The sequence below is a fragment of the Triturus cristatus genome, chromosome 5_1 (genome assembly GCF_964204655.1).
Source record: "Triturus cristatus chromosome 5_1, aTriCri1.1, whole genome shotgun sequence".
NCBI lineage: Eukaryota > Metazoa > Chordata > Amphibia > Caudata > Salamandridae > Triturus > Triturus cristatus.
In genome coordinates this window covers 596716738-596734076 of record NC_140587.1, presented here as the reverse complement: position 1 = coordinate 596734076, position 17339 = coordinate 596716738, and positions in this window count along the sequence as shown.

Here is a 17339-nt window from a genome sequence, read left to right as displayed (position 1 = left end):
AAGCCTTCTCCCATGATGTCTTAAACCTCACTTTTCTCTTGAAAGTTCACTATTCATTGACTACTCAGAATGTTAGGCATACCAAATGTAAAACAGCAATACTAACCATATCACTGTTGTAAGTCTGACCAAGATTGTGAAGGTGTGCATGAGTGTATCGCTGCTTTTACGTAGTGACATATTACATAAAAAAAAACATACACATACTAGAATACCTGTGTTTCAAACAGCATACTCTGTAAATTTGTGTACAAAAAGGTGTATGTATTTCTTTCTGCTCTTAATACAGGGATCATGGGTATTCAACAGTATATTTGAGGGGCTCTATAACACCTATATACATACAACATGTCTGCCTATGCAACGGAATGACAGAGCAGAGCTAAGATGTATTGACCACCTATAGGAGAAGCTACCTGTTTTTTAAGCTACCATCTTCAGATGCATAACACATTTGAGAAGACATATACAAGTAGACATATTCCTCAGTCACGAGAGCACGCAGACCTTTAAACTTGACAGCTTGCACTTCTCATTTGAATACAGATACAGGCTAAAGAAGTACACAAATAAGCAAGAGAATAGCAGAAAAAAAGCAAGAGAGGTGCAGAAAGTGTGAGAAATGTGCAGAAAGAGGCTAGAGAAGTTGAGAAAGAAGCAAGAGAAGTGTAGAAAGAGGTAAGAGAAGTGCAGAAAGAGGCAAGAGAGCAGCAGAAAGAAGCAAGAGAGGTACAGAAAGGGGCAAGAGAAGTGCAGAAAGAAGCGGCAGGGGTGCAGAAAGAGGCTAGAGGGTGCAGAAAAAGGCAAGAGAAGTGCAGAAAGAAGCAAAATAGGTGCTGAAAAAGACAAGAAGGGTGTAGAAAGAGGCAAGAGAGGTACAGAAAGAGGCTAGAGAGGTACAGAAAGAGGGAAGAAGGGTGCAGAAAGAGACAAGAGGGTTGCAGAAAGAAGCAATAGAGGTACAGAAAGAAGCAAGAGAAGTGCAGAAACAAGAAACAGAGGTGCAGAAAGAGGAAAACGGTGCAGAAAGAGGCAAGAGAAGTACAGAAAGAGAGAACAGGGGTACAGACAGAGGCAAATAAGGTACAGAAAGAGGGAAGAGAAGTGCAAAAAGGGTGAAAAGGTTGCAGAAAGAGGCAGGAGTGGTACAAAAAGATGGAACCAGGGTGCAGACTGAAAAAGAGAAGTGCAAAAAGAGGGAAAAGGGTTCAGAAAGTGGCAAGAGTGGAAAAGAAAGGAGCAAGAGAGATACAGAAAGAAGCAAGGGAAGGGCAGAAAGCAGTAACAGGGTTGCAGAAAGAGGCTGGAGGGTGTAGAAAGAGGCAAGAGAAGTGCAGAAAGAAGCAAAGGAGGTACATAAAGAGGCAAGAGAGGTGTAGAAAGAGGCAAGAGAGGTATAGAAAGAGGCAAGAGAGGTGCAGAAAGAGGGAAGAAGGGTACTGAAAGAGGCAAGAGAAGTGCAGAAAGAAGCAAAAGAGGTGCAGAAAGAGGCAAGAGAAGTGCAGAAAGAAGCAAAAGAGGTGCAGAAAGAGGAATGGGATGCAGAAAGAGACAAGAAAATTACATAAAGAGGCAAGAGAGGTGCAGAAAGAGGCAACAGGGGTGCAGACAGAGGCAAAACAGATGCAGAAAGAGGGAAGAGGGGTGCAGAAGGAAGCTAGAGGGGTACAGAAATTTACAAGAGAGGTACAGAAAGAAGAAAGAGCAGCACAGAAGGAACAAACAGAGCTGCAGAAAGAGGCAAGAGGGGTGCAGAAAGAGGCAAGAGAGGTACAGAAAGAGGCAGGATAGGAGCAGAAAGAGGGAACAAGGGTGTAGAAAGAAGCAAGAGAAGTGCAGAAAGAGGGAAGTAGGTTACAGGAAGAGGCAAAAGAAGTGCTGAAAGAAGCAACAGAGTTGCAGAAAGAGGCAAGAGGGGTGCAGAAAGAGGCAAGAGAGGTACAGAAAGAGGCAGGATAGGTGCACAAATAGGAAGGAAGGGTGCAGAAAGAGGCAATAGAAGTGTAGAAAGAAGCAAGAGAGGTGCAGAAAGAAGCAGGAGGAGTGCAGAAAGAAGCAACAGAAGTGCAGAAAGAGGCAAGAGGGGTACAGAAAGAGGCAAGGGAAGTTTAAAAAGTGGCAACAGAGGTGCAGAAAGAGGCAAGAGAAGTGCAGAAAGAGGCAAGAGAGTTGCAGTAACAGGCAAAAGAGATCCAGAAAGAGGCAACAGGGGTGCAGACAGAGGTAAAATAGATGCAGAAAGAGGGAAAAGAGGTGCAGAAAGAAGAAAGAACAGCACAGAAGGAACACACAAAGCTGCAAAAAGAGGCAAGAAAGGTGCAGAAAGAGGCAGGATAGGAGTGGAAAGAGGGAACAGGGGTGTAGAAAGAAGCAAGAGAGGTGCAGAAAGAGGGAAGAAGGTTAAAGGAAGAGGCAAAAGAAGTGCTGAAAGAAGCAACAGAGTTGCAGAAAAAGGCAAGCGGGGTGTAGAAAGAGGCTAGAGAGGTACAGGAAAAGGCAGGATAGGTGCACAAATAGGAAGGAAGGGTGCAGAAAGAGGCAATAGAAGTGTAGAAAGAAGCAAGGGAGGTGCAGAAAGAGGGAACAGGGGTGTAGACAGAGGCAAAAGAGGTTCGGGAAGAGGGGTCCAGAAAGAGGCAAGAGGGGTGTAGAAATTTGCAAGAGAGGTGCAGAAAGAAGCAACAGAGGTGCTGAAAGAGGCCTATTTTGACTCTACCTTTCCACAGACTCATACAAAGTCGCCTAATCACTAAGCCTTCTCCCATGATGTCTTAAACCTCACTTTTCTCTTGAAGGTTCACTATTCATTGACTACTCAGAATGTTAGGCATACCAAATGTAAAACAGCAATACTAACCATATCACTGTTGTAAGTCTGACCAAGATTGTGAAGGTGTGCATGAGTGTATCTCTGCTTTTACGTAGTGACATGTTACATAAAAATAAACATACAAATACTAGAATACATGTGTTTCAAACAGCATACTCTGTAAATTTGTGTACAAAAAGGTGTATGTATTTCTTTCTGCTCTTAATACAGGGAACATGGGTATTCAACAGTATATTTGAGAGGCTCTATAACACCTATATGCATACAACATGTCTGCCTATGCAACGGAATGACAGAGCAGAGCTAAGAAGTATTGACCACCTATAGGAGAAGCTACCTGCTTTTTAAGCTACCATCTTCAGATGCATAACACATTTGAGAAGACATGTACAAGTAGACATATTCCTCAGTCACGAGAGCACGCAGACCTTTAAACTTGACAGCTTGCACTTCTCATTTGAATACAGATACAGGCTAAAGAAGTACACAAATAAGCAAGAGAATAGCAGAAAAAAAGCAAGAGAGGTGCAGAAAGTGTGAGAAATGTGCAGAAAGAGGCTAGAGAAGTTGAGAAAGAAGCAAGAGAAGTGTAGAAAGAGGTAAGAGAAGTGCAGAAAGAGGCAAGAGAGCAGCAGAAAGAAGCAAGAGAGGTACAGAAAGAGGCAAGAGAAGTGCAGAAAGAAGCGGCAGGGGTGCAGAAAGAGGCTAGAGGGTGCAGAAAGAGGCAAGAGAAGTGCAGAAAGAAGCAAAATAGGTGCTGAAAAAGACAAGAAGGGTGTAGAAAGAGGCAAGAGAGGTACAGAAAGAGGCTAGAGAGGTACAGAAAGAGGGAAGAAGGGTGCAGAAAGAGACAAGAGGGTTGCAGAAAGAAGCAATAGAGGTACAGAAAGAAGCAAGAGAAGTGCAGAAACAAGAAACAGAGGTGCAGAAAGAGGAAAAGGGTGCAGAAAGAGGCAAGAGAAGTACAGAAAGAGAGAACAGGGGTACAGACAGAGGCAAATAAGGTACAGAAAGAGGGAAGAGAAGTGCAAAAAGGGTGAAAAGGTTGCAGAAAGAGGCAGGAGTGGTACAAAAAGATGGAACCAGGGTGCAGACTGAAAAAGAGAAGTGCAAAAAGAGGGAAAAGGGTTCAGAAAGTGGCAAGAGTGGTAAAGAAAGGAGCAAGAGAGATACAGAAAGAAGCAAGGGAAGGGCAGAAAGCAGTAACAGGGTTGCAGAAAGAGGCTGGAGGGTGTAGAAAGAGGCAAGAGAAGTGCAGAAAGAAGCAAAGGAGGTACATAAAGAGGCAAGAGAGGTGTAGAAAGAGGCAAGAGAGGTATAGAAAGAGGCAAGAGAGGTGCAGAAAGAGGGAAGAAGGGTACTGAAAGAGGCAAGAGAAGTGCAGAAAGAAGCAAAAGAGGTGCAGAAAGAGGAATGGGATGCAGAAAGAGACAAGAAAATTACATAAAGAGGCAAGAGAGGTGCAGAAAGAGGCAACAGGGGTGCAGACAGAGGCAAAACAGATGCAGAAAGAGGGAAGAGGGGTGCAGAAGGAAGCTAGAGGGGTACAGAAATTTACAAGAGAGGTACAGAAAGAAGAAAGAGCAGCACAGTAGGAACAAACAGAGCTGCAGAAAGAGGCAAGAGGGGTGCAGAAAGAGGCAAGAGAGGTACAGAAAGAGGCAGGATAGGAGCAGAAAGAGGGAACAAGGGTGTAGAAAGAAGCAAGAGAAGTGCAGAAAGAGGGAAGTAGGTTACAGGAAGAGGCAAAAGAAGTGCTGAAAGAAGCAACAGAGTTGCAGAAAGAGGCAAGAGGGGTGCAGAAAGAGGCAAGAGAGGTACAGAAAGAGGCAGGATAGGTGCACAAATAGGAAGGAAGGGTGCAGAAAGAGGCAATAGAAGTGTAGAAAGAAGCAAGAGAGGTGCAGAAAGAAGCAGGAGGAGTGCAGAAAGAAGCAACAGAAGTGCAGAAAGAGGCAAGAGGGGTACAGAAAGAGGCAAGGGAAGTTTAAAAAGTGGCAACAGAGGTGCAGAAAGAGGCAAGAGAAGTGCAGAAAGAGGCAAGAGAGTTGCAGTAACAGGCAAAAGAGATCCAGAAAGAGGCAACAGGGGTGCAGACAGAGGTAAAATAGATGCAGAAAGAGGGAAAAGAGGTGCAGAAAGAAGAAAGAACAGCACAGAAGGAACACACAAAGCTGCAAAAAGAGGCAAGAAAGGTGCAGAAAGAGGCAGGATAGGAGTGGAAAGAGGGAACAGGGGTGTAGAAAGAAGCAAGAGAGGTGCAGAAAGAGGGAAGAAGGTTAAAGGAAGAGGCAAAAGAAGTGCTGAAAGAAGCAACAGAGTTGCAGAAAAAGGCAAGCGGGGTGTAGAAAGAGGCTAGAGAGGTACAGGAAAAGGCAGGATAGGTGCACAAATAGGAAGGAAGGGTGCAGAAAGAGGCAATAGAAGTGTAGAAAGAAGCAAGGGAGGTGCAGAAAGAGGGAACAGGGGTGTAGACAGAGGCAAAAGAGGTTCGGGAAGAGGGGTCCAGAAAGAGGCAAGAGGGGTGTAGAAATTTGCAAGAGAGGTGCAGAAAGAAGCAACAGAGGTGCTGAAAGAGGCCTATTTTGACTCTACCTTTCCACAGACTCATACAAAGTCGCCTAATCACTAAGCCTTCTCCCATGATGTCTTAAACCTCACTTTTCTCTTGAAGGTTCACTATTCATTGACTACTCAGAATGTTAGGCATACCAAATGTAAAACAGCAATACTAACCATATCACTGTTGTAAGTCTGACCAAGATTGTGAAGGTGTGCATGAGTGTATCTCTGCTTTTACGTAGTGACATGTTACATAAAAATAAACATACAAATACTAGAATACCTGTGTTTCAAACAGCATACTCTGTAAATTTGTGTACAAAAAGGTGTATGTATTTCTTTCTGCTCTTAATACAGGGAACATGGGTATTCAACAGTATATTTGAGAGGCTCTATAACACCTATATGCATACAACATGTCTGCCTATGCAACGGAATGACAGAGCAGAGCTAAGAAGTATTGACCACCTATAGGAGAAGCTACCTGCTTTTTAAGCTACCATCTTCAGATGCATAACACATTTGAGAAGACATGTACAAGTAGACATATTCCTCAGTCACGAGAGCACGCAGACCTTTAAACTTGACAGCTTGCACTTCTCATTTGAATACAGATACAGGCTAAAGAAGTACGCAAATAAGCAAGAGAATAGCAGAAAAAAAGCAAGAGAGGTGCAGAAAGTGGGAGAAATGTGCAGAAAGAGGCTAGAGAAGTTGAGAAAGAAGCAAGAGAAGTGTAGAAAGAGGTAAGTGAAGTACAGAAAGAGGCAAGAGAGCAGCAGAAAGAAGCAAGAGAGGTACAGAAAGGAGCAAGAGAAGTGCAGAAAGAAGCGACAGGGGTGCAGGAAGAGGCTAGAGGGTGCAGAAAGAGGCAAGAGAAGTGCAGAAAGAAGCAAAATAGGTGCAGAAAAAGACAAGAAGGGTGTAGAAAGAGGCAAGAGAGGTACAGAAAGAGGCTAGAGAGGTACAGAAAGAGGGAATAAGGGTGCAGAAAGAGACAAGAGGGTTGCAGAAAGAAGCAATAGAGGTAGAGAAAGAAGCAAGAGAAGTGCAGAAACAAGAAACAGAGGTGCAGAAAGAGGAAAAGGATGCAGAAAGAGGCAAGAGAAGTACAGAAAGAGGGAACAGGGGTACAGACAGAGGCAAATAAGGTACAGAAAGAGGGAAGAGAAGTGCAAAAAGAGGGAAGGTTGCAGAAAGAGGCAGGAATGGTACATAAAGATGGAACCAGGGTGCAGACAGAAAAAGAGAAGTGCAAATAGAGGGAAAAGGGTGCAGAAAGTGGCAAGAGTGGTAAAGAAAGGAGCAAGAGAGATACAGAAAGAAGCAAGGGAAGGGCAGAAAGAAGTAACAGGGTTGCAGAAAGAGGCTGGAGGGTGTAGAAAGAGGCAAGAGAAGTGCATAAAGAAGCAAAGGAGGTACATAAAGAGGCAAGAGAGGTGTAGAAAGAGGCAAGAGAGGTTTATAAAGAGGCAAGAGAGGTGCAGAAAGTGGGAAGAAGGGTACAGAAAGAGGCAAAAGAAGTGCAGAAAGAAGCAAAAGAGGTGCAGAAAGAGGAATGGGATGCAGAAAGAGACAAGAAAATTACATAAAGAGGCAAGAGAGGTGCAGAAAGAGGCAACAGGGGTGCAGACAGAGGCAAAACAGATGCAGAAAGAGGGAAGAGGGGTGCAGAAGGAAGCTAGAGGGGTACAGAAATTTACAAGAGAGGTACAGAAAGAAGAAAGAGCAGCACAGAAGGAACAAACAGAGCTGCAGAAAGAGGCAAGAGGGGTGCAGAAAGAGGCAAGAGAGGTTCAGAAAGAGGCAGGATAGGAGCAGAAAGAGGGAACAAGGGTGTAGAAAGAAGCAAGAGAAGTGTAGAAAGAGGGAAGTAGGTTACAGGAAGAGGCAAAAGAAGTGCTGAAAGAAGCAACAGAGTTGCAGAAAGAGGCAAGAGGGGTGCAGAAAGAGGCAAGAGAGGTACAGAAAGAGGCAGGATAGGTGCACAAATAGGAAGGAAGGGTGCAGAAAGAGGCAATAGAAGTGTAGAAAGAAGCAAGAGAGGTGCAGAAAGAAGCAGGAGGAGTGCAGAAAGAAGCAACAGAAGTGCAGAAAGAGGCAAGAGGGGTACAGAAAGAGGCAAGGGAAGTTTAAAAAGTGGCATCAGAGGTGCAGAAAGAGGCAAGAAAAGTGCAGAAAGAGGCAAGAGAGTTGCAGTAACAGGCAAAAGAGATCCAGAAAGAGGCAACAGGGGTGCGGACAGAAGTAAAACAGATGCAGAAAGAGGGAAAAGAGGTGCAGAAAGAAGAAAGAACAGCACAGAAGGAACACACAAAGCTGCAAAAAGAGGCAAGAAAGGTGCAGAAAGAGGCAGGATAGGAGTGGAAAGAGGGAACAGGGGTGTAGAAAGAAGCAAGAGAGGTGCAGAAAGAGGGAAGAAGGTTAAAGGAAGAGGCAAAAGAAGTGCTGAAAGAAGCAACAGAGTTACAGAAAAAGGCAAGCGGGGTGTAGAAAGAGGCTAGAGAGGTACAGGAAAAGGCAGGATAGGTGCACAAATAGGAAGGAAGGGTGCAGAAAGAGGCAATAGAAGTGTAGAAAGAAGCAAGGGAGGTGCAGAAAAAAGCAAGAGGAGTACAGAAAGAAGCAACAGAAGTACAGAAAGAGGCAAGAGGGGTACAGAAATAGGCAAGAGAAGTTCAAAATGTAGCAACAGAGGTGCAGAAAGAGGCAAGAGAAGTGCAGAAAGAGGCAAGATAGTTGCAGTAACAGGCAAAAGAGATCCAGAAAGAGGGAAAAGGGGTACAGACAGAGGCAAGAGAGGTGCAGAAAGAGGGAGGAGGGGTGCAGAAAGAGGCAAGAGGGGTGCAGAAATTTGCTAGTGAGGTACAGAAAGAAACAAATGCAGTGCAGCTGAACCAACAGAAGTGTAGAAAGAGCCAAGAGGGGTGCAGAAAGAGGCAAGAGAGGTGCAGAAAGAAGCAACAGAGGTGCAGAAGGAGGCAAGAGAACAGCAGAAAGAGATGAGATCTACATAAAGAAGGAACAGGGATAAAGAAAGAGGCAGGAGAGGTACAGAAAGAGGGAAGAGAGGTGTAGAAATAGGCAAGAGAGGTACAGAATGAGGGAACAGGGGTGCAGGAAGAGGCACGAGAAGTGCAGAAAGAAGCAACAGAGGTGCAGATTGAGGCAAGAGAACTGCAGAAAGAGGTAAGAGATCTACATAAAGAAGGAACAGGGATGAAGAAAGAGGCAAGAGAGGTACAGAAAGAGGGAAGAGAGGTGTAGAAACAGGCAAGAGAGGGGCAGAAAGAGGGAACAGGGGTATAGAAAGAGGCAAGAGAGGTGCAGATAGAGGTACGAGGGGTGCAGAAAGAGGCCGGAGTGGTGCAGAAAGGCAAGAGAGCTGCAGAAACAAACAAGAGAAGTGCAGAAAGAGGTGAGAAAATCGCTGATATAAGCAGCAAAGGTACAGAAAGAAGCAAGAGAAGTGATGAAAGACACAAGAGAATTTCAGAAAGAAACACAAAAGTGCAGAAAAAAGCAAGAGTAGTGCAGAAGGAGCCAAATGGGGTGCAGAACAAGGCAAGAGAAGTACAGAAATAAGCAAAAGAGGTGCAGAAAGAGGCAACAGATGTGCGGAAAGAGGCAAGAGAGGTACAGAAACAGGCAACAGAAGAGCAGAAAGAGGCAAGAGAAGTGCTGAAAGAAGCAACAGAGTTGTAGAAAGAAGCAAGAGGAGTGACAAAAGAGACAAGAGAGTTTCAGAATAAACAAGAGAGGTGCAGAACAAAGCAAGAGAAGTGCAGAAAAAGGCAAGTGTGGTGCAGAAAGAGGCAAGAGAGGTTCAGAAAGAAGAAAGAGAGGTACAGAAAAAAGCAAGTAAGGTGGAGAAACAGGCGAGAGGGATGCAGAAAGAAGCAATAGTAGTGCAGAAAGAAGCGACAGAGGTACATAAAGAGTCAAGAGGGGTGCTGAAAGAGGAAAGAGAAGTACAGAAAGAAGCAACAGAAGTGCAGAAAAAGGCAAGAGAGGTACAGAAAGAGACAAGAGATTTACAGAAAGAAGCAATAGAAGTGCAGAAAGCGGCTAGATAACTGCAGAAAGAGGCAAGACAGTTGTAGAAAAAGGGAACAGGGATGCATAAAGAGGCAAGAGAGGTGCAGAAAGAAGGATGAGGGGTTCAGAAAAAGGCAAGAGGGGTGCCAAAAAAAGCAAGAGAGGTACAGAAAGAAGCAAGTGAAGTACAGAAAGAAGCAACAGAGATGCAGAAAGAGGCAAGAGGAATGCAGAAAGAGGCAAGAGAAGTGTGGAAAGAAACAACAGAGGTTCAGAAAGAGGCAAGTGAAATACAGAAAGAAGCAACAGAAATGCAGAAAGAGGCAAAAAAGTACAGAAAGAAACAACAGAGGTGCAGAAAGAGGCAACAGAAGGGCAGAAAGAGGCAAGAGAGGTGCACAAAGAGACAATAGAGGTGCAGAAAGAGGGAATATGAGTGCAGAAAGAGACAACAGGGGTGCAGAAAGAAGCAAGAGAGGTGCAGAAAGAAGCAAGAAGAGATGTGCAGAAAGAAGCAAAAAAGATGCAGAAAGAGGCAAGAGAAGTGCAGAAAAAGGCAAGAGAAGTGCAGAAAGAGGCAAGAGAAGTGCAGAAAGAGCCAAGAGAGGTGCAGAAAGAGGGAAGAGGGAGGCAGAAAGTGGAAAGAGAGGTGCAGAAAGAAGCAAGAGAGGTACATAAAGAAGGAAAAGAAGTGTAGACTGAAGCAACAGGGGTGCAGTAAGAGGCAAGAGGAGTGCATTAATTTGCTAGTGAGGTACAGAAAGAAACAAATGCAGTGCAGCTGAACCAACAGAAGTGTAGAAAGAGCCAAGAGGGGTGCAGAAAGAGGCAAGAGAGGTACAGAAAGAAGCAACATAGGTGCAGAAGGAGGCAAGAGAACAGCAGAAAGAGATGAGATCTACATAAAGAAGGAACAGGGATAAAGAAAGAGGCATGAGAGGTACAGAAAGAGGGAAGAGAGGTGTAGAAATAGGCAAGAGAGGTACAGAACGAGGGAACAGGGGTGCAGGAAGAGGCACGAGAAGTGCAGAAAGAAGCAACAGAGGTGCAGAATGAGGCAAGAGAACTGCAGAAAGAGGTAAGAGATCTACATAAAGAAGGAACTGGGATGAAGAAAGAGGCAAGAGAGGTACAGAAAGAGGGAAGAGAGGTGTAGAAACAGGCAAGAGAGGGGCAGAAAGAGGGAACAGGGGTGTAGAAAGAGGCAAGAGAGGTGCAGATAGAGGTACGAGGGGTGCAGAAAGAGGCCGGAGTGGTGCAGAAAGAGGCAAGAGAGCTGCAGAAACAAACAAGAGAAGTGCAGAAAGAGGTGAGAGAATCGCTGATATAAGCAGCAAAGGTACAGAAAGAAGCAAGCGAAGTGATGAAAGACACAAGAGAATTTCAGAAAGAAACACAAAAGTGCAGAAAAAAGCAAGAGTAGTGCAGAAGGAGCCAAATGGGGTGCAGAACAAGGCAAGAGAAGTACAGAAATAAGCAAAAGAGGTGCAGAAAGAGGCAACAGATGTGCGGAAAGAGGCAAGAGAGGTACAGAAACAGGCAACAGAAGAGCAGAAAGAGGCAAGAGAAGTGCTGAAAGAAGCAACAGAGTTGTAGAAAGAAGCAAGAGGAGTGACAAAAGAGACAAGAGAGTTTCAGAATAAACAAGAGAGGTGCAGAACAAAGCAAGAGAAGTGCAGAAAAAGGCAAGTGTGGTGCAGAAAGAGGCAAGAGAGGTTCAGAAAGAAGAAAGAGAGGTACAGAAAAAAGCAAGTAAGGTGGAGAAACAGGCGCAAGGGATGCAGAAAGAAGCAATAGTAGTGCAGAAAGAAGCAACAGAGGTACATAAAGAGTCAAGAGGGGTGCTGAAAGAGGAAAGAGAAGTACAGAAAGAAGCAACAGAAGTGCAGAAAAAGGCAAGAGAGGTACAGAAAGAGACAAGAGATTTACAGAAAGAAGCAATAGAAGTGCAGAAAGCGGCTAGAGAACTGCAGAAAGAGGCAAGACAGTTGTAGAAAAAGGGAACAGGGATGCAGAAAGAGGCAAGAGAGGTGCAGAAAGAAGGATGAGGGGTTCAGAAAAAGGCAAGAGGGGTGCCAAAAAAGCAAGAGAGGTACAGAAAGAAGCAAGTGAAGTAGAGAAAGAAGCAACAGAGATGCAGAAAGAGGCAAGAGGAATGCAGAAAGAGGCAAGAGAAGTGTGGAAAGAAACAACAGAGGTTCAGAAAGAGGCAAGTGAAATACAGAAAGAAGCAACAGAAATGCAGAAAGAGGCAAAACAGTACAGAAAGAAACAACAGAGGTGCAGAAAGAGGCAACAGAAGGGCAGAAAGAGGCGAGAGAGGTGCACAAAGAGACAATAGAGGTGCAGAAGAGGGAAGATGTGTGCAGAAAGAGACAACAGGGGTGCAGAAAGAAGCAAGAGAGGTGCAGAAAGAAGCAAGAAGAGATGTGCAGAAAGAAGTAAAAAAGATGCAGAAAGAGGCAAGAGAAGTGCAGAAAAAGGCAAGAGAAGTGCAGAAAGAGCCAAGAGAGGTGCAGAAAGAGGGAAGAGGGAGGCAGAAAGTGGAAAGAGAGGTGCAGAAAGAAGCAAGAGAGGTACATAAAGAAGGAAAATAAGTGTAGACTGAAGCAACAGGGGTGCAGTAAGAGGCAAGAGGAGTGCAGAAAGAGGCAGGAGAAGTACAGAAAGAAGCAAATGAGTTGCAGAAGGAGGCAAGAAAACTGCAGAAAGAGGCAAGAGAGATACAGAAACAGGCAAAGGAGTTGCAGAAAGAGGGAACAGGGGTGCAGACAGAGGTAAGAGATGCAAAAAGAAGGAAGAGGGGTGCGGAAAGAGGCAAGAGGGGTACAGAAATTAGCTTTAGAGGTGCAGAAAGAAGCAAGAGCAGTGCAGAAAGAACCAACAGAGGTGTAGAATGAGGCCAAAGGGATGCAGAAAGAGGGAAGAGAAGTGCAGAAAGAAACAAAAGAGGTACAGAAAGAGGCAAGAGGGGGTTGCAGAAAGTAGCAAGAGAAGTGCAGAAAGAAGCAACTGGTGCAGACATAGGCAAGAGGGGTGCCGAAAGAGGCAAGGGAAGTGCAGAAAGAGGCAAGATGAGAGCTGAACGAAGCAACAGGGGTGCAGAAAGAAGCAAGAGAGGTGCAGAAAGAGGCACGAGAGGTACAGAAAGAGGTAAAATGTGTGCAGAAAGAAGCAACAGAGGTGCAGAAAGAGGTAAGAGAACTGCAGAAAGAGGCAAGAGAGTAGCAGAAACAGGCAAACAAGGTGCAGAAAGAGGGAACAGGAGTGCAGACAGAGGCAAGAGAGGTGCAGAAAGAGGGTAGACGGGTGCAGAGATTTAAAAGAGATGTGCAGAAAGAAGCAAGAGCAGTGCAGAAAGAACCAACGGAGGTGCAGAAAGAGACAAGAGGGGTGCAGAAAGAAGAAGGAGAGGTGCACAAAGAGGAAAGAAGGGTACAAAAAGAGGCAAGAGGGGTGCAGAAAGAGGCAAGAGAAGGGCTTAAATAAGCAATGGAAGTGCAGAAAGTAGCAACAGTGGTGAGGAAAGAGGCAAGAGGGGTGCAGAAAGAGGCAAGAGAAGTGCAAAAAGAAGCAACAGAGGTGCAGTAAGAGAGAAGAGGGGTGCAGAAAGAAGCAACAGAAATGCAGAATGAGGCAAGTGGGGTGCAGAAAGAGGCAGCAGAGTTGCAGAAAGAGGCAAGAGAGGTGCAGAAAGAAGCAAGAGAAGTGCAGAAAGAGGTAAGAGAAGTACAGAAATAAGCAATAGAGGTGCAGAAAGAGGCAAGAGAGGTGCAGAAGAAAGAAGCAAGAGAGGTGCAGAAAGAAACACGAGAGTTGCAGAATGAAGGGAGGTGCAGAAAGTAGAAGAGGTGTGCAGAAAGAGACAAGAGAAGTGCAGAAAAAGAAAGAAAGGTGCAGAAAGAAGCAGGAGAAATGCAAAAAGAGGCAAGAGAGGTGCAGAAAGAAGCAAGAGTGGTTTGCACACCATTAATACCAATTTAAAACCCCCAACCAGTAGTGTGCCAGTAGGTGTGTATGCAGAGTGGTGGAGAAAAGGGGGCATGACCTCCGAAGACCTCTTAGCAATCCCACTGTCTGGGACTTACTAGAGGTAACAGGAGGGGGAGTTGGCCCCAAGGACATCATTTGAGGGCCAAGTACCCCTCCTATTACTTCCAGTATGTCCAACTCAGCAGGACTGCTAAGTTCTCAAACAAGCCAGGCCCTCTTGCCCACCACTCTGCAATCGTTCTCCCTGGTGCACTCTTGGATGGGGTTTGAAGTCCCCTCGCTACTGGGGGACCTTAGGGGCCAACTAGCCTACCTGTTACCTCCAGTAAGTGCTGCACAGTGGGATTGCTGAGAGGTGGACATAGGCCACGCCCCCTTTCTCCACCACTCTGCAAACATACCTCCTGGCACACTGCTGCTTGGGGAATATAGTCCACATTAGTCCTGAAGTCTTCAGTGCGCAAGCGGACCTCATTGACCCTCCAGCAGTGCACCAAGAGGCAAGTTAGCAGAGTGTTGTAAAACTGGGCGTGGCCTCAGACCACCTCTCAGCAATCCCACCGTGTGGGGCTTACTGGAGGTACCTGGTGGGCTAGTTGGCCCCTAAGGACACTCACCAGCAAAGGGGACTTCATTTCCCAACCCAGAACATGCCAGGAGGCGCATTTGGAGAGTGGTACAGGGAGGAGAGGGAGCATCCAGTGAGTTGCCAGTCTATTTTTTTATTTTAGGAAGGAGGCTGTGTGGCCCCCCTTCCCTAGAACCTTTTGGGCCCTGGGGACTCCATCCCCTGAGATATGATCCATTTAAAAAATGTATATATATTGAAAAGGGAGGGGGCATGTGGCCCCACTCCCCAGGCTGATTTCGGTGCTGGGGACCCCATGCCTTAGTGCTCTTCAAAATCTTGTTTTATGGAAGTGTGGCCCCCCTTCCCTCGGCCACTTTTGGCACTGGGACCCCATCCCCCGGGGCCTGCCCTGCCTTTTTATTTATTTTTTACTTTGGAGGGGGCCCCCTCCTGAGGCCAATTTAGTGGCAGTCCCTGGGGCTTGTGGGGGCTTGTGTGGGACCCCCAACCATTTAATTAATAAATGCCCTGGGGAGGTGGTATTCCCGGGGAAGTGTGGTGGGCAAGAGCTCCCACACTTTATTATATAAATTAAAGCCCTGGGGAGGTGGCAGTCCCTGGGGCTTGCGGGGGAAGCAAGGCCCCCTACCCTTAATTAATGAAAGTCTCAGGGAGGTGACCTTCCCTGGGCTGCGGAGGGGCTACCTGCCCCCCACATATATTTAATTTGCCCCGGGGAAGTGGCGGTCCCTGTGGGGCTGCGGGGGTCCCACAGGGAACCCGCATCACAGTACAGCAATGCCCCCAGGATCTGGCCCACCCGAGGGCTTAATTAAATGAAGCACGGGAGCCTGCGCATCATTTAAAAAAAACATTGGTGGGATTCTCGGTCCCTATGTGAATCTCGCCAAACTTCTTTAAAAACATGCTTATTTGGGCCCTCGAGGTCCCTGTGGGACCCCCTGAGCAGGCCAAGGGGGTCAGGGTGTTTCTACCCTGCCCCTTTTCTTCTTTTTTCACTTTTTTTTCTTGTGACTCGGTTCAACCAAGTCACAAGAGGGCTGCTAACACTTCCTAGTTTGAAGTGTTGGCAGCCAATCAGAGTCAAGCTCGTGCTCGGGTGGGTTCACGGATCCACCGCGTTTACCAGATACTAATATTTTTAAATATATCAATTACTCAGGAACCACCAAACGGATTTACACCATTTAACAAAAAGAGTGCACTCTGCACCAAGAGCTACCTTTCTGCCAAATGGAGAAAATGCGTTTTGGGACCCACCCTTTTTTCTTGGCCCCCGCTTGACGAATCACCCTGAAACTTTCAAAACAGGAGCTGACCTGAGCGGGCCATTAGTTTTGAAATTAAACTTAAAAAGTACTATGCAACACAAGCACCCAATAGAAAAGAAGAAAATTGAACAACAAGAAATTTCATCACTAGCAGGTGAAGACATAATTCCTATTAGAACACTCCATAGCCTAAATATGGAAAACGATAATCAAGAAGCAATGGGGACAGTGGAAGAAATGACAGATGAGGAATGCTGTTATTTGATGGGCATTGAAACTAATAAATCGGTTAAGAGTAAATGTAATCTCAAGTCTAAATTTTGCCCTCAACATCCGCTAGGCAATAGAGTGGACATTTTCCTTGAGCTCATGATTGAAGATCTTCATGACATTTTGGCAAGAGAGGGGAAATCCAGTCAGTCTATGAAACAAAATGTGAGTGCTGGGGATTGGTGGGCCCTAAAGGATCTACGCTATGATGAAAATATCATCATAAAGCTATCAGATAAGGTTGGCAATATTGTAGTAATAGATTGCCACACATATCATCAGGAAGTAAAAAGACAGCAAAATGACTCCAACAGTTATTAGAGACTTAGGGGATACCCAACCCAACAGATTACAGAAATTTTCCACAGTAAACTGGATACTTGGCATGAACAAGGACTGCTGGACGATGATGAACTGCAATACCTTAAGACTCAACATCCCATTGTTCCAACAATATATGTTCTCCCAAAAGTGCATAAATATCTTAAGAATCCCCGGGATGCCCCATTGTGAGCTCTTGTGGCTCACTGTTCGAGAATACATCCAGAGTGTGGATATTTTTCTTATTCCTTATGTGGCTCGCTTAATGTCCTGTATACGAAACTCTTTCGACTTTCTGAATTGAATTGGTGGTAAACCATGGAAAACTGAAGATATAATGGCTTTCTAAAAACACGATCATTAAGTCTCCTTGGTCATACACGTATGCTCCTAGATATGATGTTGTTCTGCTTAAATAACAATGTTTTCATTTTTATTTAACAATTTTTTATTGACATTTTTAGTTACAACCATATCTGCAGTACCATACGGTTTCGGTGTTGCATATATCACATTAACAAACTGTAACCAAACCACGAACTTCAAGGATTTCTCCGTATACAAGTCAGGTTTTTTGTGCAACCGCATCTTTGCCCACATTAATATGCAATATATTAACACCTTCTATTTACACCTCAGCTAATCGGTATCTTCTGATAGTGATTCTTCCAGTGGGGGATCACAGATGTTTCCACGATACTCATTCCACTTTCCCCACACCCATGTCCATTTTTTTGGGCATCTCCTATGTATGTACACTGATTTTTCAGCTACCATTAATTCGTCCATATCTCGACACCATCTACTCTCTGTGGGGGTCTGTCTGGCTCCCCATAGTTGTGCTATATTTCTTTTCGCTAAGGCCATACCAAGCGCTACCCAGGTTTGTGCCTCATGATTGAGATCTGTCAGTTCCTAGATGTTGAGTATACACCTTTTCGGCTCCGGCGCAACCGTTATACCTGTGACCTGAGAAATTGTGTGCGTGATTGCTTTCCAGTATGTAGCAATTTCTACTCATTGCCAGATTATGTGTCAGAATGTGCCTTGTTCTTCACATTGTCGGATGCAAAGTGGTGTATCTGTCCTGTTTAATTTGTACAGCAGTGTCCTGGTATAATACATGGGGTGTAGAACTTTCAGTTGTACTAGTTTAAATCTAGAGGGGATCGCTACCTCCCTGGGGAATGCCATTGCTGCCTGCCAGTCTGGCTCGTCTAGTTCACCCAGGTCAGTCTCCCATCTAGTTTTCAGGATTGTTGTCGGGTCTGGTTGGTTGTTTACTATTTTCTTGTAATTAGTGAGATGGCTTTTTTCGTCATATGATCGGTAAGTATTCTATCCTCAAGGGGTGACGACTCCGGCAGTTGTGTGCCTAGCGGGATCAGTGCCACGAACGCATGTCGTATTTGCATGTATCTGTAGGCCTCCGAGTCTGCCAAGCCATAGGTCTGCCGCAGTT